This window comes from Struthio camelus, chromosome 5 (assembly GCF_040807025.1).
Source record: "Struthio camelus isolate bStrCam1 chromosome 5, bStrCam1.hap1, whole genome shotgun sequence".
In the NCBI taxonomy this organism is placed as follows: Eukaryota; Metazoa; Chordata; class Aves; order Struthioniformes; family Struthionidae; genus Struthio; species Struthio camelus.
Genome location: NC_090946.1, coordinates 34,519,619 through 34,545,162, shown reverse-complemented (window position 1 = coordinate 34,545,162; position 25,544 = coordinate 34,519,619). Strand labels below are relative to the sequence as shown.

General features: G+C 44.1%; 1 long non-coding RNA gene across 1 annotated transcript; it reads right to left on the bottom strand.

Annotated features, from left to right (window-relative positions):
- Nucleotides 1-124: 124 nt before the first annotated feature.
- LOC104152877 (uncharacterized) lies at nt 125-25,544 on the bottom strand. Its single transcript, XR_696076.2, has 6 exons — nt 19,711-25,544; nt 10,888-11,024; nt 10,503-10,781; nt 3,197-3,363; nt 1,945-2,022; nt 125-900 (listed from the first exon to the last, which is right to left on the bottom strand). It is a non-coding gene; the product is annotated as an uncharacterized lncRNA (long non-coding RNA).

Genomic DNA, 25,544 nt, shown 5'->3' with positions numbered 1-25,544 from the left:
ATGAAAATTCTGTTTTGATGTTCACATGTTTAAGCAATCTTTCTTTCTTCTCACTCCCATCCTCTCCCTCAACTCCCATCTCCAAATAGAAAATAACATACATAAAGAGGTTCTTTCCAGAATTGTCATTTACAAAGCTTTAATGCAAACGAAAGCAGAACCTCTAAACCTACAGAACTAAAATGGATATGGTACCTATTCTGTCCCACGGTCATTACGCAAAACTGCTGGCCTTTGTTAACTTTTTAATTAAAAGAAATAAAAGGCAATTTTGGGGGTGGGGGAGATGTTGGAATCCATCCAAGCTCTAGCAGAAAAGAGAAAGGCTGTGAGATTTATATTAAACAAAAAACATAAATCTTCATCCACCCTTTGCAGAGCTCTAGTGTTAATGCTGCTAAAAATAACCAGTGCCTGCGGGATTTCAGTATTTGGATTAATCGAGTCTTGTGGTGCTAGAGGGGAAAAAACACTACAGGAACAAAGCACTGAAGGATTTCAGGGCCAGAGTGTTCAGACAAGGACGCTGCATCCAGAGAACAAGCTGCCATTTGTTTCTGGTTCAAGCAGATGTTCCATGAGGATTACAGCAGGGGAAGGAAGAAAAAAAATCTTGCAGGCACAAAAGCACATTGAGATATGGGTCAGGCTACAGCAGAGCTGTCAGCCTTCCTTACGTACAGTATTAAAGCTTAATTAGTCTGAGATTTCTTATTAAAGTCCATGAACCAGGATGGCATATCTAGGAGCCACATGTCTTCAGCCACAGCTTCCTGCCACATCCTTTCAGATGCTGAGTACTGGCTTACCACTGCTATACAACTTCCACAGATGATGCAAACTTCACAGGTGAAGAAGTACGTGACTCAGCAGCTGAGAAGTGCAGAAACCATCATGATGCTGCACAGAAAAATAAATGCTCAGGTTAAGAGATGGGAAAGACCAATTCGTTATCTTGGCTAGTTGCTCTGGTTCCCATTTTATGCTGTTATTTTATTCTGTTCACTTTGCAGCAAAACAAGGTAGCTGAGCTTCTGGTGTCTCCCTGGAAGGGAGATTCTTGCAGACTTTGATGCTTGGGAATTTTTCATAATGTTTAGTCCCAATTTGTTTTTCTTTACAGCTTTGAAAAGCTTCTTGTACAAAGCCCTAATCTCAGTTCTACTGATATGCTTTGTTTTTACAAATATAACTTGGATTAGAAGCTACCTGCCCTTTTTATAGTTGCTTATAAATAACAACATCAGTCTGTGGCTCTGCCCTCTAGCTTCCTCACTCCCAAGGCCTCAGTGGAAGCTCCAAAGCCACACTGTCTGACATTTCCATTGTTGTTTTTTAGTTAACAAATTAGAATTTACATTAGCCGTAACCATCGGCAGCTCTTACTCCAACATCAAATAGGGGACTGAGTGCTCTGGATGTTGTACTTTCACTCCCGTTTCCAGGAGAACCTTCCAGGCAGCTTTGCCACATTTATTCCCCCTAATCACTTTCCTTCTCCTGCAGATTTCTAGCATATTTTCTGACACAGGATGAGAAGCTGAGAACAACTTCCTTGATTTCCCCATGTTATTCCCTAGTTACAGCCTGGCACAATCTGGACTTTTCATGTGATGCTTGCTCAAAGTCATTTTATAATGGAAGCTGGCCCTTAAGTTAAACACTGTGGTAAAAGTTCATTAAGCATTTGTCTGCAGTTCAGAGGGAAAAACCCAAACCCACAATTACCAGTTCCATGTTCATAGTTAGAAAACTGAGGGAGGAAAAATGTGACTTATCATCAGGCATACTAGAAGGTTTCTGAGTATTTGATTGGCAGGCTTAATTAGAGCTTAATGCAATGCTCAGATAGGCATTAACAATACACTACGCTTAAATCAAGGAGAATGAAAGGCAAGAGCATGCAAGCAAGCTTTCAAACAAGCAGTCACTTCAGTAACTTACTTTTGGGTCTGCAAATCTGAACTTTAGCCTTTCCACCCTCTGCAGCATGACCACACTCAGTTCAACAGGTTCTCTGTTCTATAAGGAAGGAGAGCAGAGGTCACTAGACAGCACTTATTTTAACTCTACAAAGCACAACAAGGATTCTCATTAAACAATGGGAGGTAGCAATTTTTCAGCTTATTCTATCAGCCAAGTTGCAGCAGAACTATGAATAAATTAGTCTGCCCTTGTGGGATTGGTTTTGTTCAGTCAAAAGGACTACAAAAGAATGAAAAAAAGAAAGAATGAAAGAAAGGATGAAGGGGAAAAAAAAAGAATAACTGCCAAGTGAACCGGGAAACCTATTGGAATGAAAATTAAATACAATCGCACAGGCCGATTCATTCATTTCTTCGTCTCACAGATTCACTGCATCCATGTTCACTGATGAAGGGCCATGAGACACGCTCAGGGATGCTCTATATCCACCATTGAAGTCAGTGACTCAAGCATTTGCGGGAGGCACTCAGTCCTTTGAGGTAGGATAGGCAGGATAGGTGGCTGTGGTCCATGTTACGTTTACTCTCTAGAACATGGATTGAGTGCCTGATTAATTAATACTCTGTGCTTCTATTTTCATTTATAAAAGAGAGCAGAGAGAAATTTAGAAAGTACTAATTAAGGAAGCAATCAAGGATGCAAGCTTCGGGAGAGCATGTGAAATGTGGGACATTTATGGAATACCTGAAATATTTGTTTCCTTTTCTTCACAACTACTCCCCGCAAAAGATTGTTACCCTTCTTACGTTAGAGGCAGCAGTTTCTTGACTAAGAGTCGAGGTACACTCTTATGGAGGCTTTTTCCAAGACTGTTTTCCAATTTTATATACAGCATCTAACAGAACAGAACCTAAAAAATTTGCTGATACTTTGCTAGAGGGGAACTTAGATAACTAACTCCTGATTCAAATGCCTACATCCAAAAGGCAAATCCTCAAAAGCCCCACCTAATCCTAAAGGCATTTGAGTCTTTGCCAAGAAAATACCATAGATATAGCTTTTTTTCTTTCCCCCCACCCCTGCAATGGAATGTATGGAGCCCACCTAAATCTCAACAGCCAAATAGCCTGGCAGCAATCTTGCACGTTGCTCCCCATGTAATTCACCCACTGAAGCATTCTTCTGCCTCTAGCACAGGCAGGCTGCATTTAAAACAAAACGAAGCAATGCTTCATTTTGAGGGCACTGCTCTCCAATTTGATCCCCTTACCTTGCCCAGCCACCAGTCTCCTGCAGTAATAGAGCCTAGGCTCAATGATGCTGTCTGCTTGATAGACTTGAAGCCAGAACTTCTATTCCTCAAAGAAATGCTCCAATTCTTGGTCTGCTGGGCCTTCTGGGGTAGGACTCAGTGTCTCTTACTGAAGCTCTTCAATTCTGCATAAATAATTAGGTACCAGTCAGAACACAGGAAAGAAGATTCGTAACTGTGTATCCCAGGCTGAAAAAGGTGTTTCTCTTGGCATGCAAGGCACAGGATAAAGCTTAAACTATACGCTTCTCCTAAGCATGTCTGTCTGTAGTCCTCATGGTTCCATATCCTGGCTTTCCTAAATCCCATTCTCAGGCAGTAAGCATTCTCACATGTTACTGGGCAAGCCCAGGCCTGGATCAGAAGAGTAAACAGTAGTTATCTGATTACTCAGAAGCTGGGAGTTGCAATGCTTATATTAAGTCTTTCTCCAATCTAACCCCTCTGGAACCCACTCTTGACAAACTCCCTCCTATTCATACACTCAGGAGCATGAAGAATGCAAGCAATCCTTTTTGTCTTTCTGTCCCACGTACAGGTGAGACTACTGGATTTTAACATCAACTTGCCGGCATTTTTGGTTTATCCTGATACCACTCTCCATGGCAGCCCAACAGGGACAAGAGAGAAGTTGCACTAACATAGCACCATCTGCTATCTGGCACTTCTTGTATCTCCAGTCATAACCAGAAATAAAGAGGTAGTGTAAATACTCTATCAACGTCAAAGAGCAAGGGCAAGGACGATCATTTTCACAGGTACAAGGCAGTAATTCAGAGCCCAGCAGGAAAGATTCATCTATTACTTGGGCTACAATATGACTGTTCTCCATTAAGAATGGATGTACCCTAGAAGAAGCAGAAGGCGTAGAGGAAGAGGACTGAGGTCACATTTCACTTCAAAATTTGCCTTACAGCAAGGAGTACTTGTCTTGCTGGCTGAGTCAAAGAACATCAGTCTTTCCCCCACAGAATCCAGCATGAAGACTAAGGTTTTTGCTTTTTGCAAGTGAGGGCTAACCAACGGCCCAATCTTGCAATCCAGGGACATGTCAGAGTACTTGTAAGGGTGGTCAATACTAGTACAGAAGCCTTCCAAAATGAGCTTAGAGCAAAGATCAGGCTGAACTAACTGTATCGCTGGAGACGAGGGAAGAATGGGAAAGGAGATCACCTCACGTGGACACTGACGACTACCAACAACATGGAAGCAATAACGTCATTTTTTTCTCGATGCATTCTGATCGACCCAATGTGCAGGTGAATGGGCCCCAGCCATATCGCCAACTATCACTGCCTCAAGACTTTTCACTTTAAGGACCATTCCCACTGCTGAGAAGCCCCAGTAAACTATCCCCCGTTCATTAGTCAGATTGCCACAAAATAAAACCAAATCCTATTTCACCTGTATTCGGTTTATGCTGTATGGTCCAGTTATTTATCTTTTTCTTGCCTCAGGCAGCTACATAGGAATAGTAACATCATAATGCATTTCTACTGCTCCTTACCCTCCTTCCTCACTCTAAGTCTTACAGTGCTTATGGACTGCCAATCACTACATTTCCTAGGTACTGCATCCTCCACTTTGGACAGCACAATTATCTTTTGAGCAATCAGCTTGTGACATAACAAGCATAAACAGCAGCAAGAGATAAAAATCAAAAGCAACAATATTTTACACAGGTGCCCCAAATGACCAAAAAAAGGAAACCCTAAGCTCTTAACATATGGCAGGCCGGCAGGCTTGTTTCCAAATAGATTTTTTTTTCAAGCAGCATTAGTGGCAAGTGTCCTGAGGGACTAGTTATACTCAAGACAGAAGGCAGAATGACTTAAACGAGCCAAGAAACATCCCAATGGTCCATTAACATACCCCCTGAAGTGACTGATAGAGGCAAAAAACAAGAACATTTTTCCTTCTCTCAAGAGACACTGCAGACGCTGAATGTAAAATTAGAGAAATTTATGTACAAGTTCTACTGGACTTGAGCTTTGGCCGTGGCCTGGCTCCACTACCGCAGCTCCTATGATTCTGAAGACTGATCAGCTTAGGGCAATTTATGCACCTTTGGCTTCCTTTGCTGTATGGCTCTTTTGCAGAATTAGAATATTATCCAAATGTTTTTAAATTATACTATCTCTTAAGGAAGTATTGATACACTAATATGCAGGTACAGTGGGAACACGCATGAGGGCTTCTACAGGCTTACATAAACGTTACAGGCAGCATGATCTATCCCAGTGTCAGCCATTTCAACTCTGGATAAAGCCAACAATTTGAAGCACGCACGAATATTAACTCATCCTGTCTGCCACCCCTCTGAAGTTCCCTCTACGCCACAGGAAGCCTACCAATGCAGAGACGAGGAGCCTCATCTGCAAAGTACTTCTGAACTTACAATTTCACTCATGTGAGTGCCCTCAGCTAAGGTCCACCTCATACAGATGGTACAGCCTGATATGGAGTGCCCCAGAGGGTGTCAACAGCATACATGGTGAAGAACACAAACTCACTAGTTCATTTCAAGCAAAACAATACTCTGAGGAAATTAAAGGTGTAGCTAGCAAGTATTTATTCTGTTCGTAATGGAGGTGGGACCACCATGATCAGATTTGGGTAAACATAAGTCAGAAACATTCAGCTAATTTAGACTGTGTACTATGATACAAATAAGATTCAGCTGAGGAAGTACAGACCAAGGGCAGATTCTGCACAGCTTGCAGGTTGCACGGTGGCAGAAAGGCCTTCCACTAATCTCACTGCAACACCAAGCCACAGACCACTCACGCCAAACCAGATTCTAGGAAAGACCATAAGAAGGTGAAGTTGTTTCAAGGACTCGGGCATCTGTACTTTCTTTTAACAGCAATTTGAACCAAAGTACAAAAGGCTCCTTGTCACCTCGAACAGCAGCCACATTTGAAAACTGAACTAAACTCAGCTGGCAGTGCTTCTTCCCGATTTTCTGGGTTTAGATTAACTTGTTTCATGCCTAAAGATAGACATGAAGAAACAGGAAGAACACGCACAACTATTTGTGTGAGTGGGTTTGTGGTACGATACTTCTTTTAGAGAAGAAGAAATAAATAAATAAATGGAAAGCCATGACCTTCAGGGACAACCTTAAAGTAGGACCAGAGCTTAGTCCCTAGAAAAAGACTCCTTTTAAGTCATGTCTCATCCCTTCCTCTAAATAACAAGCCTCTTTTCTCAGAAATTTTAATATGCCTAATTTCCACTGAAGTCACAACGGGCCTCATGTGCAAAACAGGAGCTGGTTTTTTTTTTTTTTTGTACCTGAGATGCCAAAATCCCAACTTCACATACAAAATATGCCAAGTCAGAAGAGTATGTCATCTTTTCTCATCATGCCTTAATCTAGCAAGTAAAAGAAAATCTTCACTGGTAGCCTTTTAGAAGAAGCTGCCACTTGTACTATATGCACTAACAAATAGCTCCTATAGCCATCACATAGGAAGAGCCTTTCATAATCGTTGAAAATAACCTGGAGGCTGAAGGATTAACATTTTACTAACATGTTCTCCCCCAGCCCGCACCCCACACCAGTCTGTTCCCCTCCCTCACTAGCATGGGGGTGGAGAAGAAACTTTCCAATACACACAACAGTGAAGGAACGCAGGAGAGCACGAGGAATGTGCACTTCTCCCACTGATCATTTTGTCTGTTAATGAACAATAATCTTGCTGTCAAGTGAGTAACGCACTCCCAAATCCCTGGAACTTCATCAGAATATTCTTTTTTCCCCTTAATGCCTATTTCAGTTGCTAGAAAATTAACACTATAATTTAAAAGCCTCCCACAGTTCTGCAGACAGAGCAGTACTTTTCCTGGGATCCAAGGAAAACAGCCATCAAGCCATTTTAGGAAGACCTAAAATTAGACCTATCAGGGTTGTCAGGGCACCTTGCACCAGCAGGTTACCAAAACAGACCTGAAGCTCCCAATTCATAGGGCAAGAGGATTGAATACATAAATCACTTCCTCAAGCAAAACAGCAGGAGACTAGGGTGAGAGGTGTTCAGAAGAAGACAGCAGGATGAGAGCTATCAAGGAAATCCAGAACCGCTGTGATTATTAAGAACCATATGCCCAACTAGATCTTATACCAACAGCTCCCAGTTCCTCCCCTTCACCCACAGGAAACACTGATTGCAATTGATTGCAATTGGCACTTTTCCCCTGCTCTCACATACCAATGCTGTCTTTGACCATCTCCCTCCTTCATTTTTGTCCCCATCCTTCCTCTTCCCTCACAGCATCTTGAAGCTATATACACAAAAGCAAGTGATCTGCAACAGACAAAGCAGTCACACGCTGCTGACTCTCTGGAGTTAACCTGCATACCTCCCTGCAGGTACTCCAAACGCCTGCCTACAGAGAAAAGGGAGCTCAGCTTGACTGCTGACTGTTTCCTAGCTATCTGGACGTTAGGATTTGATTGCTTAGGCTTTCCGTTCCTGACGGCACAGGCTCACCATTAGGATCATAACACAGGCAAAAAAGCAGCCCAGAGAGATTCAGGCCATCACACCACCGGAACCACCCTGCAGAGTAGCTCATGAAGTTGAGCCAAACACAACTATGAGCAAAAACTTCCTGACCAGAGGCAAGGTTCAACCTAACGACCATCACCACTGTTATGAGGTAGTGGCTTTCACTACAACGTGCTGTTTGCAGTTGTCTATCAGGAACCGTTTTGCACTGAAGCAAAGCAAAACTAATTATACAAATCAGCCATCCCCCATGCAAGCTGGCAGCTTCAAATATCAGGTAGCAGGTTTAAGAAAGTAAAGACATGCTGAATCAACCGAAAACAAGAGTAGACTTCTAACTCCTCGTGAGTCATTACCGAGTTTAAAAAGCCTAGTGCTGCAGGATTTTTAGTTTAAGATCAAGAAGCGGGAGCTGTATCAGTGTAGCAGCAGCTCAGGGGCAGTGCTCCCAGGACACAGGCAAGCTTCCTCAAACATGCCGCTTTTCTGAAGGCGCCAGGAACCACCCTGCTTCTGCCTGGCGAAAACCATGAGACCGGCAACTCAAACCCTTCCAATGCCTGAAGGGGGCGCCGGGGGGACCCGCAGGAGGAACCACGTCTGCGGCTTCCACCTAGCACCCTCAGGACACGCCAAACGCCAACCCGTGCGGTCGGCCGCCACGGAGCACTCGGGAAAGGCCGGCACCGCAACTTCGCCGTTGCTGGTAACATCGCACCACGCTGGCGCCGCGGCACTCACAGCCGCCCAGCCGCATGCCCGCGGCGGGGCCCTACGCGGCCGCGCTCGCTGGGCCAGGCAGGCCGGGAGCGGGGCCGCGGCCAGGGCTGCGGGACCGTTAGAGCCGTTGGCGCCCTCGCGGCGCTCCCCCACCCCGAGCCTCGCGCCTCCCGCCGGCGGCCGCTCCAACACCGCGCGCTTCCCGCCGTCCCCCGCGCGGGGCGGGGCGGGGCGGACGCGGCGCGCTCGCCGCCTGCCCTCCCCCCCGCCCTCCCTGAGCCCCTTAAAGCGGCGATGGCGCGTGGAGGCGGTTGGAGCCGTTGCCGCTGCCCCTGCCCCTGCCCGCCCGTCGGCAGCGGCGCCTCCCTCGGCAGGCCAAGCGGCGGCTGCTTTCGGCGGGGCAAGGCCGCGTCTCTGCGCGCCTTCGCCAGCCTCGCAGGCCCTGCTGGAAAAAGTGCTGGGGATGAAAAATGAAGCGTGCCCCGCTCTGCCTTCAACTGAGGGAAAACAACTCACTCCATCTCTCCAGGGCAACAAAAACTGGAGCAGAGCGTTAGGTTCATTGCACATTAATGATCTTTTCCTATTATGCTAAATTATTGTTTCCTAAGCCAGCGATCAAACACAATAGCTTTATTAAAGCCCAATTCAATTACAGAAAAAATGCATCTTTCTGCTACAGTAGCTCATATGAGTGAGGAGGGACTGACGGCTCTAGGAGAGAATGGCGTTATCGTCCGAAACAAGGAAAGCGACGGCCGCTGCTTCTGCAGACCCTCCTCACGTTTTCTCCCCCCAGGAACAGAGGTATCAGGCTCTTTTGAGTGAGGAGCTAATTTAGGCTTCGTGCTTGCTCGATTCCAAGTTTCTCTGGAGCAGATACAACAGTCCCATCTGCTAAACCCCGTGAACTGTCGATCAAATCCTGCTAAGGTGCCCTGTATTTAAGCACAGAGAGGGCAGCGAGCAGAGCTCTCTGCGCCAAAAGAAAGAAGGTGTTTTAACTCATGACCTGAGCTGGTGTAAAGTTTGTGCTTTCAGCAGCAAGGAGCAAGTGCGGGCCATAATAATGCAATCCTGCAGGGAAAAGATAATCTGAAGCAAAATGAGCCAATTTTGGTGCAAGTCTGTGGAGGCAATGCTACACTCTTTAGACAAAATTAAATGAAACAATTTTAGTGCAGTTCTGCGGAGGCCACAGTCCAATGTAATTACGACAGCAAATTGATGTTCTTATATAAGTACGCTACTGCTGAAATGAAAGGATATGAAGCCACGGAAAATATAATGCGTATAAAATATAAGGTTGGAATTAAGTTAGGGGAACACTGTAAAACACTTCTGAAACATGTGTATTTATTACCCATGCCCTAGCTGTCCCCCCCCTCTGGAGCCATAAAGCGTTCCTACGAGATGATTGCCTCTCGCCGGTAGCTCGACACTACCCAGTGCGTCGCTCATGAGAACTGAGTACGCGGTCTCATCTGCTACTGAGAGGAAAACACAGAGATACAAGTGCTGGCTCAGGAAGCCCCTGAGCCACGAGTTGCTGCCTGCTCACCCTGTTCCTATGTTCTTGCCCTAGATGGAGGAATAGCTTGACCCAGCTGGGTCATTTGGCTGTTCGTGGTACTCCCACGGCACTCTCAAACATTAATCTTCACACCACCCTTGCGCAGTATTTGAAATGCCGCTACTCCTTATTCGGCATCTGTGGAATACACGTTAAAATGACTTACCTGGGCCACGGCTCAAATCTGAGTGGGCTTGGATGGAAACGGGAACGATCCAAGCTTTTAGCTGTGGACTGAGATGCTTAAATACCACAGCTATGGCCTTTTGGAAAATCTGAGAGGAAAGCAGGGGCAGGAGGTAAGAGGAGGCAAACTGAGAAGAAGTGCTGTTGCCCTCAGCAGGACTACTGCCTTTAGCTGGGAGCACAGCTACAGGTTTGAGTTTGGGGGTGAACTGCACTCAGCACAGAGATAGCACTCTGCTTTTGGGAACGGAGTTGGCGAAATGTACTTTACCCCATATATGTTGCCTTGATTTTGGGATCAGCATGGGTTTCAGTCACTGGCTCTGTGCTGGCTCAGCCCCTGTGGGATGGCACTGTCACGGCACAGGGCTTGCCTTCGTCCCCGCTTCTGCCCTCTCCTCTGCCTCGCTGCTCCCCGACACCTTCTTTGCCAGGCAGGGCTGCAGGTGACGCAGGGGCATCGTCGCCTTTTGTCCCTACTCCTGGGATGCTCCTGGCCTTCTGCAGCATCTTTTCCACGTTGAGACTTGCCTGCCCAAACACCCAGTGACTAAAGCAAAAGAAGGGAAGAAGAAAATCAATGGCTGGCAAAGGGATGCCGCCCTCACACACCTTTAGAACAAGTCCAGCAGCCCCCTCAGAGGCACAAGACTTACTTTTTTTCACCAAGCCACTTCCAAATGGTGTGAACTTCAGTTTTGAGGTTGCTTCTCCCCACACCTTTCCAGTTGTGTCTATCTTCCCATCCATGCTGTAGTGCTGTGTGATGTTAAATATCCTGGTTGAAATCTACCTGGATAAGGGAGGGAGAGGCTCTCAGTTTTGCATCCATGGCAACGCATGCTTTACATATCATTTTATCCTGAACAAAGGAAAATTAAATACTTGATGTGAAAAGACTTCAGGTTTCAAGTAAAGAGGGGGAGGAAGGGAGCAGGCTTTGCCTCCAGGTGGAAACCTGTCATACAGAATCCTTAATGCAATGCACTTAAGAAAAGTGTTGATAGAGCAAAACTTGAGGCTCTGTGAGGAGCATATGAATGCCATACCTATTTCAGCTGCCTTTATTAGCAGTTTAGTACAAAGTCACAGAGTCATCACTTACCCTTGACAAACAAATAAGCACACAAGACGTTATCTGAAAGTAATAATAGAAAAAAAGACACCCTTCCCCCAAGAAAACAGCCTAAGATCAAAACTTTATGTCTTGGACTAATAACATACTAAACCTGATTCTGATCTGACTTCTGCTGGCAGAAAGCTAGAAAATCAGTTTTCAAGCTGTGGATGAATTAAATCAAAATAAAGTCCTTCCCATGTTCCCGAACAATGGAAGACTGGAAGTGCTGCTAATACTAGGTGATATTTGTGATTACATTGTGTTTGATATCTGATGATCTGCAGAAGCTTCACCTACTTGTAATGATTTAAATTCATTACCTTTATATTCTAATAAAGGTGTTATTCTCTTTTTTAATCTATTTTCTTTTTGCCAAACCCGGTTATTCTGAAGCTGGATTGTACATTAGTTAAATTAGGTAGGTAACAGCATGAAATGGCCTGATTTTCTTCTTTTCTGTCCCTAGGGTTTTATTTGAACAACTATAGAATGAGTACAATGCTTAAAACTCCACATTTGTTGTTGGGCTTTATTTTACCATCATTTGGTTCCATACTTTTTCAAAGCGCAAATTACTACACCAACAGCAACGCAGTGAAAAAGATCATGTCCTAATTGTGTGTCTATCCACATGAAAAAATAGTACCGAAATCCAAAATCTTTCTAAGTCATCACGCCATGTTCATTAAGTATGCTATAGTGCTACATATAGTGCTACACTGACTCCTCCAACCAAGCAGTTTCACATTTCAGTTTTTAAAGTTCTTCTCTTTCGGGAATGGCTTTGCACGAGGCATGCTGCCGAATTGTTCGTGCTCCCTCTCAGGACAGAGGACCCCAAATGCCAATTCAGGCGGCCTGAGCGTTGGTAGCGAGGAACAGCCCAACCCAGCCAGCCCTCTCAGCAGTATTAGTAACGTATCCAATGCCCTCCAGATCTCTAGCAAGGGTAGGAAGGCACAGAGACCACAGTCTCAAGAGAAAACATTTATGGTTTGTACAGTGCTGTTGGGTTGAACATCACAGACTTCTAGCAAGCTCTAAGGTTGTGTATTAAGCTTTCTCCCCAGGAAGGGGATGGAAGGGGAAGGATCCCAAAAGATAGCAAGCATAAACACATGAGCTATCGATGCTACATTTGTACTAGATAGGAACAGAAAGAAAGGTCTAGTGTAACTGGGGGGGGGGGAAGGAGACATAATTCAAATGGATATTAAGTGCCTGCAGTAGACTTTACTCCATTACATGCACGTTGTTGCCCGTTGTGATACATCGCACAAGGGCTCTGGGTGAAGTATGAGAAGAACCAGGAAGCTGTCACGTTAAACAGACTATAACCATGTGACAGCTTTATTTTACTTGTCATTACGATTCCGAGGCTTGTAACTACAATCCTGGAACTGCGTTATCTTTTCTGCCTGGTGTTAGGATACAAGGGGAACCAAGGTGAAATTAGTGAAGTAGCTGTGTTGCTCCTACAAAGGCAGCAAAAGCGTATACAGCAGAGGCATGGAGGGCTCTACGCACTGGTGCGTGCAGAGGAAGCCAAGCAGCAGGAGCAACGTTTTCTGCCAAGCGCCTGGCAGCAGCGTGGGCAGACTAAGCTGCCAGCTGCCAGCGCGGAGGAGGCAGGTCCCGTGAGGAGGTGCAAACAAGGGCCCCTCCTGCACGCGGCAGATGGTAAGGGATCCCGCCAGCTCCTCAGCATCAAAAGCACCTTTAAACCAAGAGTGCCTCAGCATGCACTTCTAGTACAGTGCAGCTCAGCCGGCAAAGCAGGGCTGCACCAAGGCCACGCAATTAGCTCCCCGAGAGAAGCAAGGTCTGCCAGGGACAGCGATCCTTTGCCACTATGATGTTAAAAGCAGCTGCCCTCCTTCCGCCACAGCAGTGTCACCTAAACCAAGGGTGTGAAAAGCTTATGGGTAAAGGGCTTGAATAACAGTGTCTGCAAGACTGAATACATTGCAAGGCTCAGTCTAAATTCCCTAGCCTTAGGATGTTGCTCTTGCAAATCTCCCTGCAGCGGTCTGAGGAGTTGCTGGCCCAGCTATCCTCTCCATCCCCCTGCCACAGCATACTGCCTATACAGCACTGCTAGTAGAAAAAGATACACACCTGAGTCTTGACAGCTTCGCCTTAGCTTAACTCCAACTTCATCGGTAAGAGTGCTATTTGCCAGAGCTTGCTCACCAATGCCCAAGCCCTCCTGCTACGTCTGGTGCTCTGGCTTCACCAGTGACATGCAACATGGCCTTAGCTTTTCCCTTCCTCCGTTTTCTTACCTGTAGCATGAGGGCAATAATGGAGCTTCTGCAAGAGCACTGGGATGGCTAACTCATCTTTGCAAAGCACCTTGAATCAGTAATGAGAGAACTTCAAAGCACTAGGGTTACATCATCAGTATTACCACAATCTATTGTATTACATCTCTGAATGTGGCATGTTGTTATCATTAAGCATTATTTATTACATATCCATGCTGTATCTCAGCTCCTGGCAGTTGCACAGAGATGCTGGAAATGGTTTTTTTAAATTTGTTCTTTCCCAACAATTTCAGTAAGATGCATGGACATCTGAAATGTTAGAAGTCAAAATGTTGTCGTTTCTAACGCATAAAGGGTTCCATCTGACGCACCTCTATTTTTCATGCTATTAGGCAAAACAAGAACTGAAATGTTAACGAGCTTTGTGAGTAATTTGTATCAGGCAGGACATTTTTTAAAGTCATTCAGTGAGTACACTCCCTGTCTGAAAAGAAATTCTCTTGATAATCACGAACATGCTGATAGCTGCTGTAATTGAAAGGAACCAATGGATATCATTAAGTTGACGGCACATTGATAAAATACAATGAAGGAAATATCAATTTGCATTTTATTATAAAATAATACATCGTATGTTCCTTATCATTCTAGCTGGTGTTTCTGGGGCACTGTGTAAGAGTGGCTATGTCCTCCTAGCCCAGCATAGCAAAGGGAAGCTAACAGACAGCACAGAGCAGACAGACTTGTGTCTGTAAGATACAACACATACGAGCATGTGTAAATATTAATTGTCTGAGAACTTGTAGCAAAGCGTGGATGGCAGCAAAAGTGATCTATATGGTAAAGAAAGTGCTGAACAGTTTGAACACAGGGAGGGATCAAAATTCTTGAGCCCTCCTTCCAGATGTGGTATTTGCTCGTTACCCCATAGCCTGTGGCAAGTGACTTAACCGTGCTGGGGCATGGAAAATAAGGCACAAGCATCTGATCTGACATCATAGCAGAAAAGTTTGTTAGAGCATGTTCCTTCCTGTTGGCTGGAATCTGCTGAGTTTCTTGAGAAAACAGCTGTCCCACCCCCACATTTCCGCTGTGCCCCTGTTCTGGCCCTTTCACCAATGGAGCGAGCCTGCATACCTTAGGTGGCGGTATGTAGCTACAGCCTCTTTGTGCTCGGCTTGCAAAGCTCCCCTCTCTGGCTCTCTTTTCTGATGTATCCATCCGCTTTTGCTCCCCAACCTTATGACCCAATACTGTTCTCAAGATCACCCTTAGCTGCTGAGGTGGTCAGGATGACTCTGACAGGGAGAAGCATTAAGTCTAGAGAAAGGCTTGACCTATCATTAAAAATACACAGAAACTTCAGATTTTTTGCCACTCAGTACAGAAAACATCTGCCAGATATCCCACTCGGATGGAACAGAGCTGTGACCATTCTGACTCAGAAGAAAGCGCGTCACATCGCTGGCTGCGGCTGGTGACTGCCAGACCGGCAGAGCGACGGCGCGGCGCTGGCGGGCGACAGACTGACTGCTGGAGGAAAAGCCCTGCGCATATCCTGCACCAGCTGCCACTCTTCCCACGATGGACGACACTTGCATCAGCAGCGTTATCGTGGATCTTGCAGCTTCCCAGAGCACCTGTTTCAGTCCCGTCTGAACGCGCTTAGGGCTCCTCCTTGGCTTAAACTATTTTCAAGCAAAGGGGGTGGGAGGAGAAGGAAGAGAGAGACAGTTGCCCTGGTGCTGATCCTGAGGGTTTTTTTTTCCTCCCAGGGCCAAACAAAGCCTTCCTAACATTTGTATTCACAAGGGTCCCAATTCATATTAAGTGTTGAAGCTGTGCATGAATTCGAGATCTATGTACTAACCCAGATCTCTTATATCTTCAAAAAGCATCAGTATGTCACCATGCAGCAACCAAGCCCTTAGATCTATACTTTGGTATTTAATTTATCTATTCTATGCCTCTTGGGTCAGAGGCATCTTTCCTAATGTCACCAAAGGCACTATTAAGGGAGATGGGTTCATTAGCACTACCATGCTGTTTTATAGGAAATATATGGTATAGGAGCCAGTTGTCTACTTCCCTTTCAGTATGAAGGAGCTAAAGCTGAAAGTCTGAAAGAGAGAAAAAACGTGTAGCCTGGCCTGTTAAGATTCATGGAAAATGAATCACTAAATATAGTCTTTTATGAAATATATCAGGAGATAATTGTAATGATTTTTATTTTAATGGGAATAGTTTAATTTCAAGGAATACTGATTGTAGGGTCTATAGTACAGCTACTGCAGTGTCCTGCTTGTATAGAAGAGGTCTAGAAAATGAGACTGTTTGGAGACTATTAGCACAAAGTACCTCACTCATTTCCTTTGACTAAGAACAAGGAACTAAATACAACAAGTAAAATAACTATCAGATTGTGTACTGACAAGTAAATTACATTTATAGTTTACTTTTAATCATCTGAAGCGCTATTAGAAACAAAGGAAGTTGTTTGGGTTTTTTGTTTGTTTTGGGTTTTTTTTTCCCTCTAAAGAAAAACATGTGACTCCACCCCGGAGCATCTGTGTAACCTTTCTGTATCAGCTCTGACTACCTGACTTTAGAAAGTCTGGCATTTCATCAGCTCCATAATAAATCACAAAGCGGTATGAAAACTGTCAGTCATCAGTGACTTCCTTTGTTCTATGGCTGACAGTCGCTTGAAGAGCCTTGTTAACACCCCTAATGGAAGCCCTCAGCTTTATCACACCTGCCAAGTCTCTCAGGTTTGCCATGTGAATACAGCGAGAAATTATTCTCCCTGGTTATCATCTGAGATAGTAATATCCCACATTAGTACAGCTCACTTTCATCTTGAGGGTTTTATGTCAGTTAAGCTGACCCTTCTCCTCACTTTATCAACACTTTGAAAGTCCTTCCTGTTTAAGAACATTTTCTCTTCCTCCAAAGGGTACTTTTTAAGAACAAAAACATAGCTTAAATATCACAAGGAAAAGCCAAATTTGGAAGGCCTACGAGAACATAAACTAGCCCCCAGGAAAATAGGTAGAAATCCTGGTTCTGTGATTCACTTAAGGTTAGTCTGGGCAAAATCCTGCAAAATACGCACTGAGCAAAGAAATCCTCCACTGAACTGGCTTGAACGGAGGAATAAACCACTGCAGTGGGCTCTTTCATTAGTGATTTCAGGAGCCCCTGTTTATTGCTGGGCAGTACCCCATGTGATGAGTTGTGCCAGTCCCCAGGCTGTTTTGTCCCCCTCCATGCTGTACCGTGTTTCTGGGAAGGAAACGACTTAATGCTGTCTACTAACCTCTTTAATGAGCCTTGAAAGTAATATAACTGGACTCAGTGTGACATTCCCTGTTGGAACATTTTTTCCTCTTTGCAGCTACTTTCGATAAATTCCTACACAGGTAATTGTTTTTACGAGCCTGAAGATGATTGCCTCATTTTGGGCACTGTCTGAAATATTTCTTGACAGAGGAGCTCATAAAACGTCCTGTAGCCCTGATTCTTAGAGCAGTCTCTATTTAACTGGGCTCCTGGCAGTCTGCTAGCCTGCTAGTCAAAGAAAGGAGCACGAAGCACTGCTGTCAGTCACCCTTGTCAGTTCTAAAAGCAAGCAGGATAAAACCATATCATAAATAATACTCATCATGGTTATACTCATCATCAGCTTTCGCATCCAAATTGCGGACAAACTCATGCCTTTAACCCTGCGGGGCTGTAAATCAGAAAAGAACTTAGCCTGTTACTTTTATCCCACAAATCACAAACAGAGGACCTGGTTTTGATCTCTGGTGGCTGTAAAATTCAGAAATATCTCCACTGAGCAGTTGCCTTGCTGTGTAGCTGGTGTGAAACGAAATAATACCATTAATATCCTCCAGATCCTTGCATCCAGGCTCATCCATAATGTATGTCACCTGATTTTGCACTGTACTGAGTTTAAAAAAAGGAAATAGAACACTTTGCCAGATGAGCAAATCCCATATATTCTTAACAGGACAAAGGAAATAATTACTTTTCCTGGGCTTGAAAATATTAAGTGGCACTGAAAACTTTGGGGATTACAAAGGTGACCTAGCTAAACTAAAGGAAATCAAGCAAACTGCAGTCGCTTAAACAAATAACCAGAGTGAACAGATCCTAGCTCCTCTCTGAGAAATCGTGCACAGAAAAAAAGAATTCGCAATGGCAGCTTCAAACCATAGTTTATTAATGCACTTTCCCCCCCAGCAGGGCACAAAAAGGGAGCTAGCAAGACAGGCACATTAAAAAATTATGACTCCTCTGACTGAAACTTACAGATGGGCAGAAATAAACCACCCTTCTTTTTTGAGATACTGCTATGAAATGTATCCAGTCCTTACCTCATTATGTGCTGCATTAGTGTGTTAATACTGCTTTAGGTAAATGGCTATCTGTCTTCACTGCAAGGGATTTTGTGAGATCTCAGTGATGAAGTGAAAGGGCTTTTGGGAGATGGCGGAGTTGAAGGGAGGGGTAGCGTGTGTGCACGTGGGGACACTTTAACAGATGTCTTTCCCGTTTTGTAAAGGAAGACATCTTTGGGAACAAAATCCTTAGCTAAGTTCCAACTAAGAGAGGAAATCATGGGCAGCTCAGTCCATACAGACAAACAGTAATTTTAATTCTTGCACGTGTTTTCGGGGATGCCCAAGAGCAACACGAGCAGCCAGCACCAGCAAGCAGGCCCTGCGACACCAGCCTGCTCCGCAATCCATCTACAAAAACATACTGTGCGGAAACCGCCTGTGAATTGCTCAGTGCTGTGTAGCTACAGGTATGACCTTTGAGAGCGCCTCAAGGCTCACAGTATCAGCTAGTCCAAGTAGTTTGGAAAACCTTGGACTATTATGTATTTGGACATTAAATGTTACATGCCAGTTTTATGACACGGAAAGCGAGCTTTTTAATGAACTGCTCACAACTCAAGATTAGGGAAGTAAGGACATTTTCTGTGATTTTTGGTAAATAATACCGAATATGTTGAATTAAATACGCACAGTAAAAAGTTATTGAACACAGCTATTATTATGCAAAATGAAATTCATTGAACATACAAACATTTAATGATAGTGTTTGAAAACAATGCTGGGCTTTCAAGATTACAAGTTTTCTTTGGTCTACGTTGCAAAGGGGCCAGTCCTTTGTACTCCAGAGCTGAGAGCTTCCCTGTACATCCATTTTTCTCTTTGTTCTTTGGCACAAACTGTCTAGAAAAAGACCCATTCCAGAGCTTGTTGCACTAAAACTGTCATAGAAGGTGGAGAAAGAGGGCTATGGGAGATTAGCAAGTTCTGAACCTGTATGATTTCCTCCAAGGATGTTTGCTATTAACCCCTCCACCTCCTAATTTCTTTAAGGATTTAACTGCCTCTCTGTAGCAATTTTCCCTCCATTCCTGCATATTCCTTGTCCACATTGGGCTATGGATAAGTTCTTTAAACACATCTCTCAAGGCTGTTGCCACAGACATATATCTGATGGGAGTCACTTGCTTTTCAGTGCCTTAAAAGTCTATTCCTTTTTATGAACTTTCACGCAATTGACTACTTCTTTCAGAACACCTTGCATTGCCTTGACACCGAGGGCAGGGACAAAACTGAGTAAGCAAAAAGTTATTACAGTGGGCTTTCCCCCCCCCCCCCTTCCCTCTCTAAAGTATCTGTTACTTTAACTACTACATTCCTTCAACTAGTTTTCCTTGTTAATATGCACAGTACTTTCATTTTGGCTGGGCTAGAGGAGTCAGCCAAGCAGGAAAGAAAACAAAAACACCAGACTTGATAGATGCATGGCAGAATCTAGCAAAGCTGAGGGTCGGTTGCACGTATACATAATCAGGGGGAAAAAAAGCCCAGATTGTTAGCATTTTGCACTATGTAGAGGACTTAAAAAGTCCAAGTGGTAGACAGAGGTTAGACAAGCATGCCAATATCCTAGCAGCACCAATACTTGTGCAATTTAAATCTGCCTGTAGAATTACAATACAGTATACTGTAACTTACTCTTCCCCAGCTGGTGCTGTATTTGTATCTGACATGAAATCTTCCTACCTGCATTTCCCTCCCTGGAATAGGAACTGGAGGCTTCTGGGTTTTCAGGCTGCCTGCTCTCTTTTCTCTGAGTCAGTGATGTCTGCATCTTGCACAACCAGTCTTCCCGTGGGTTTGCTTCTTTATAGAAACGGTCAGAGTGCCACAGACAAAAACCACAAAAAGAAGCGGTGAATAGCAGGATCATTCAGAATCATCCAGTCCAATTGCCGCATCAGACCCTCTTCGTTGCTTATTGTCTTTCATCCTCTGATAATCCAGCCAACGCTCTTTTCCTTTTCACAATGCTGGCCTGGTTTCAGCTGTGCTAATTCTCCTTCCTTTGTTTGCACAGCTCCTTTCACACCTGCGCACAGTTGTGGCTCTGATTCAAGCAGGCCTGCACATGTGCTCCTCCTGAGGGGACCATGAAGTCCAGAAGCTCTGCAGGGACCTTCCACCAGGAGTCTGACCTAGGCGTGTGAAATCCTCAGGATGCAAAGGGGCAGCAGAGGTTGTATATCTGACTTTAAGTGAGGGGAAGAGGAAGATATTTACCGAAGCAGATCCTACAGGACACACAAGTAAACAGTGCTGAAGTACTGGGAAATACTAATGAGAAAACACAGAAGCAGTTATCTGGGGATGCTGCTGTCCTGCTTTCTTCTGGTGAGCTCAGGCTGCACCTCTGCCTGGGTCAGGCGATGGAAAGCCACAGCCCACATAAAGGGTTGAGAAACTACAGGTGTAACACAATAGCTGGCTCCTCCTCATGCCTGGCCTCCATGCAAAGTACAGTGAGCTAGGTTAAACCATCACTGAAGGTGAGACTGATAAAGTTTGTTAAAATGCCAGTTAATTCACAGTGAAATACTATTTGCGGATGCAAGTCACTGTCCTTTGAAATAACCTCCGCTCACAGCTGTGCCAGTTGATTTCAGTGGTGAGCCGCGTTAGCACCCACGACGGTACGGTGAAAGGTTTTCCAGGCCATGGACAGTCGCAGGAGCCATGCGGGCCCCAGCAGGTGCTGTTACTGCACAGCCTGGCCTGCTGGTGTGAGAGCTTCACAGCATTCAATCCAGGGAGCGCCGCTCTGAAGGAGTGATTAAATTTTATGCTGTGGGTGCAAAGTAGGAATAACATGCAAAATGGGATTAAGTCTTAATATGATCTCACATCCAAGCTACTCCTGGGCCACCTAGTATGTCGGTGAGAAAATTCTGAGTATTATTAACATTAAGAAAAATGCACCAAACTTCAAAGGAAAAGTCAAACCACAAAAACTATGCTGGTGATATTAAAGACATGCTGTAAGCCAAGTAATTCAAAGTGTAACTAACTTTATTTTTAACGTTCTTCCACAGGCCCAAGTAATTTCCAGAATCTTTAAACAGATTGACCTGACCTCAGGCAGCCAGTGAAGTGGGGCATCAGCGATGAACTGCGCTCTCTGCCTGGGCAGCAGCTTTTGTGTGCAAGGCAAGGGAATTCTGCCCCTGGAAAGAACTTCCCAATGGAGAGGGAAATCCTCAACGGGAAAGCCACAATGCAAATAAATCCAGCTTTGAAATTACTTCATACACAGACAAACAAAAGGGGATCTTTGTTCTGCAGATGCCAGTCTTGCTTTGTTCAGTAAGTGGGAAATCTACTGAATTCACTGAGCTTCTGCTGTTCCTTGCACCCCAAAGATTCAGCAGTAACTCACTCTCCACGCAAACACAATTTTGACACCCTTTATGCAGGTCTCAGAATCCTTGAACTCAGTCCTCCCTTCACGCTAGTATGAGTTGGACGTAATGTCTCAGTGACATCAAGCTGTGAGTAGTAACAACCCCCCTCACCCACCCACTCCCTTAGATTCCAATAAAAGGAAAAATCTGCAGAAGGAAACATGCTGAAATCTAGGACTTAATGAAGTGCATTCGCACTCCAAAATCCTCTAGAAATTTTCTTTTCTAAAGCTAGTGTTATCAGTTAAGCACATGAATCTCCACAGAGCTGAAAAACACAAAACTCTGCCCTGGATCTGGGACAGCCAGCGTGCTGCCAACCCCCACTCAGCCTTTTGATGCTTCTTCTCTGTTCTGTGCAGCAACCCATGTCCGATTAACGCCCTAGTGCAGTAAACACATAAGCCCATACTTAACTGAAAGCCTGTGAGTGAGCAGCAGTGGAAAGTTAAGGGCAACCTTAAGCATTCTGCTGAAGTGAGGCCTAAAACCCTACAGCCTGAATCTCTTATATAAGTTACACAGCTCGCTTCTTTTAACTTCAGGTGTACCCTGCTCAGCTGCCAGCAATGCACAAACAGAACTGGTAACTCCTCCTATCACAGATTAATTTCTACTTAAACCTTCCAGGTCTTAAAGTCTTCTAGCCCTCAAATAAGCAACGGTCTGATCTGCCTTTCCTACTACTCTAAGTCAAAAGAAACTTCACTGCAAGAAAGCAGAGTTAGACTGGTACAAATGACATTAACACAAAAAAAAAAAAGTTTTATAGAATTTCACCCCATTGTTCTGCTGAAAGATAGTCAAACATCAGACAGCACATAAAGCTAAAGAATGCAAAGAATGTACCAGACCAAGAATTTACAAGACACTGTTTGCCTTAAAGAAATCATACAGAGGAGAGAAAGTTAGTCTTCCTTAATGTGATGGTAATTCAAAGCTTTCTCTAGCACAGAAGCAGATGACCTGTAGCAGAATAAAATGCAGCAAGTTCCACAGAAAAGTATCATAATTCAATCAAGCTAGTTTTCTACATCCTCTTTGAATAAGCCTACTTCTTCCAGTAGCACACAGCTTCTCTAACACAGTAGCTCTAGTTTCATTAACCTATAACTATACGTTTTTGAGCCATTTTTGAACACATAACCTATATATAACTTGAGGTAGTTACCAATCATCAAATAGAAAATCATGTCTCTTTTTGAAACTTGTAATTACCTAGGGTCTGGCTCTAAAGACATCGCAAACGGGATTTATTGCCTATTATCCATCAAAACCACAGTTGTGCTGATACCTACCAAAATACTTAAACCAAAATACAACCTTAGATGTTTGTGGCACAGCAGTTTGCTCTTCATGGTGGTTTAAAATTTATGCCAGCAGTTTATTCTTTAAATGTATTTTCATTAGGTGAATGCGACAGAGCTTCTGCATCTGAGTTAGAAAGTAATGCTGACAAACAGCACTGAAGAATTATGAATTACACAGTTAAATTGTGTATTATCATGTAAATAGCAGAGGAATGTCACATGGGATTCTGTGCATTGTTCAGAGAGATAAATGCTGTGAACTATAAATACAAGTTCAATAAAGAGCCTTGTCAGTTAAGCAATTGAATGGAAGCTAGTCTTGGAGGCTGATGTAACATTTTAAAATAAATACAGAAACACACTTGGAATAGCTAATATAGGTAACCAACTGACCATGAGGTTTTCTTTTGTAGAACTATCATCTTGTCCTATTGGAAAAAAAAAAAAGAGAGAGAAAAAAGAACCCTCCCCAACTGCTGGAGAAAATTATCCTCACGCAAAGTTTAATCTAACTAAATGAATAACAGACCAAAGATCTCCTGCCGGTACATATGAGTGCACAGCGCTCAGAGTCTGGGGGAAGGTTAGTGCTTGACATACTGAAAAAAGCACCTACTTGCGTAGTACCCACAGAGCACACCATTGCCTTCATCAAGAGAAGTGCCTGCCCAGATGTAAAAGAGATTATGCTGCTGTTTGATACAGCAGGATATGCACTTGCATCTGGGGCTTAAAGAGGATTGTTTTTTCCTTTGTCTGTGCCTTATCTGGCTGTATTTTGAGCCATATGATTGCCTCTTCTATGAATACATGTTCAAAAAGCAAACGAGATACAAATACTTCATTTTCTATATCCTGCCACACCTAGAAAAAAACTCGTTAAAAATCCTGTTAAAATAAAGTACGTCAGTAAGACTGAAAAGCATTCCTGTTCTTCAATTCTGCCTGAACCCCCCACTGCAGATACAGACAAAATGGACACAGAGGACTGAGAAACAGCATAAAATAATACACATTGAAAACAACTGACACCTTTGGGGATGTTCTTACAATAACACTTGAAGAAACTTGCATTAACAGGTTGGTACACTACCTGAACACCTGAAGAGGCTGACTGCACCTAAGCCCACACCACCTATCTCACTGCTAGTCAGAAGTGGCTCATTTTAATGTTTAAAGATAGACTAAAGTCTATTTAGCTAAAGCAGACTACAGTCGTGTTACTTTAGCCACTTGAAGAGCTTTTGCCATTCCAGTCCCACAATTGTTAAAAAAGAGACAGAAGGAAAAGCAGAGTTTGAAGGCTTAATTCTGCTCCTTCTTGCTTAGGATGAAGCGTGAAAAACCTCATCCAGTTCAGCGGAGAAAACTGGAAAGAAACAGTCTCTATCACTCAACAGGGAAGACTGAAGATGCGTGCATTTCCTTTTCAAAGCTCAGGCAAATATTCAGGACAAAGGAGGTAAAACATTAACACAGTTTACTGAAATATCAGTTTCTTTAGTATGTTACAGAAAAGCTTATGAACATATAGAATGTACATAAAAGGCAGACTTTGTAAAATAAAAAGGTCTTTTTAATAAAAAAAAATTAAAAAGTCAAAGTAAAGTGCATGAAACAGTTTTTTTCTCCACTTTAACTATTGTGTCAAAGTCTTAGTACATAGCAATATCTCTAAAACCTGGGAGATTTTCTTCTGTCACCCATTAGTCAGTTATTTTACTGGTCAAATCAAATGATGATGATTACAAATAAACACCCAAGAATCAAAACCGTTTAACCAGATGCGTCCACAACAAAGACTATGAACTATGGGAATTTGGGCTTTCTATACACTTTTCATTGACCAAATTTAACAACCAGCAGAAAGGTTCACTCTGGTTAAAGAAAATCAATAGGAAACAAGCTTTATAAATAGGGCAGTTTTGCTAGTCAAGGGCTCCCCTATTGTGCAATCAGTTCTTGGTCTATGAATATCAATATTCATTTTTAAATACATTGCTGCAAAAGGAAGAGTATATAAAAATGTATGTCTGCCTCCTTTGGAAGGAAAAGGTAGTCGACCCCAATCCAGATAAAGACAATAGCTTTCCTACAGGCTCTCTTATGCAGGCAAGTGCACCAAGAGAATTAAGGAAAATAGTTAAGATGTATTATTTCTTCTTTTTTTTTTAAACTCCGGAAACAAAGGCCCAGTGTGGAACTAAGAGGGATATAATACTGACAGCACTTTGCATCTTCAGAGATCTTGACAAACATTAACTAATGGCTCCTCAGAAAAGCCCTGGGAGGCAAGGAGACAGTTATTATCCACGCTTCACAGATGCAAGGAGGAACAAGTCCACTCTCGGGGGCCAACCAGAAGGAGAGCGGGAGCACTCCGCGCCTAGCAGGCTCAGATCCCAAGGCCAAAGCATTTAAACGACACTGAGGCACCGAAGACCGGGTACGAGGGTCCAAGCCTGACGGCCGCTACCTAGGAGAGGCACTCTGCAGACTACATTCAGCTCCCTTGCAGGTCACGAACAGGGAGCGAGCGAGCGCGCTCGCCCAGCGGCTCCAGCTTCTCGCAGCTTGGTCCTGGGGGCCCAGCTACGCGGCCCGACGTGAAAAGAAAAAAAAGAAAGAAAGAAAGAAAGAAAGAAACCAAACCCAAACGAAGGCAGGCAGCGGGATCGACCCGTAACGGTCGCGGCCCCGGTCGCCACCCCCTCACCCCAACTGTCGCGCGCGCCCCCCGGCAACGGCCGCGTTTCCCCCCCCCCGGCCCGCACCGGCCAGTCCGTAAGGGCCGCGTGCTGCCCCTCCT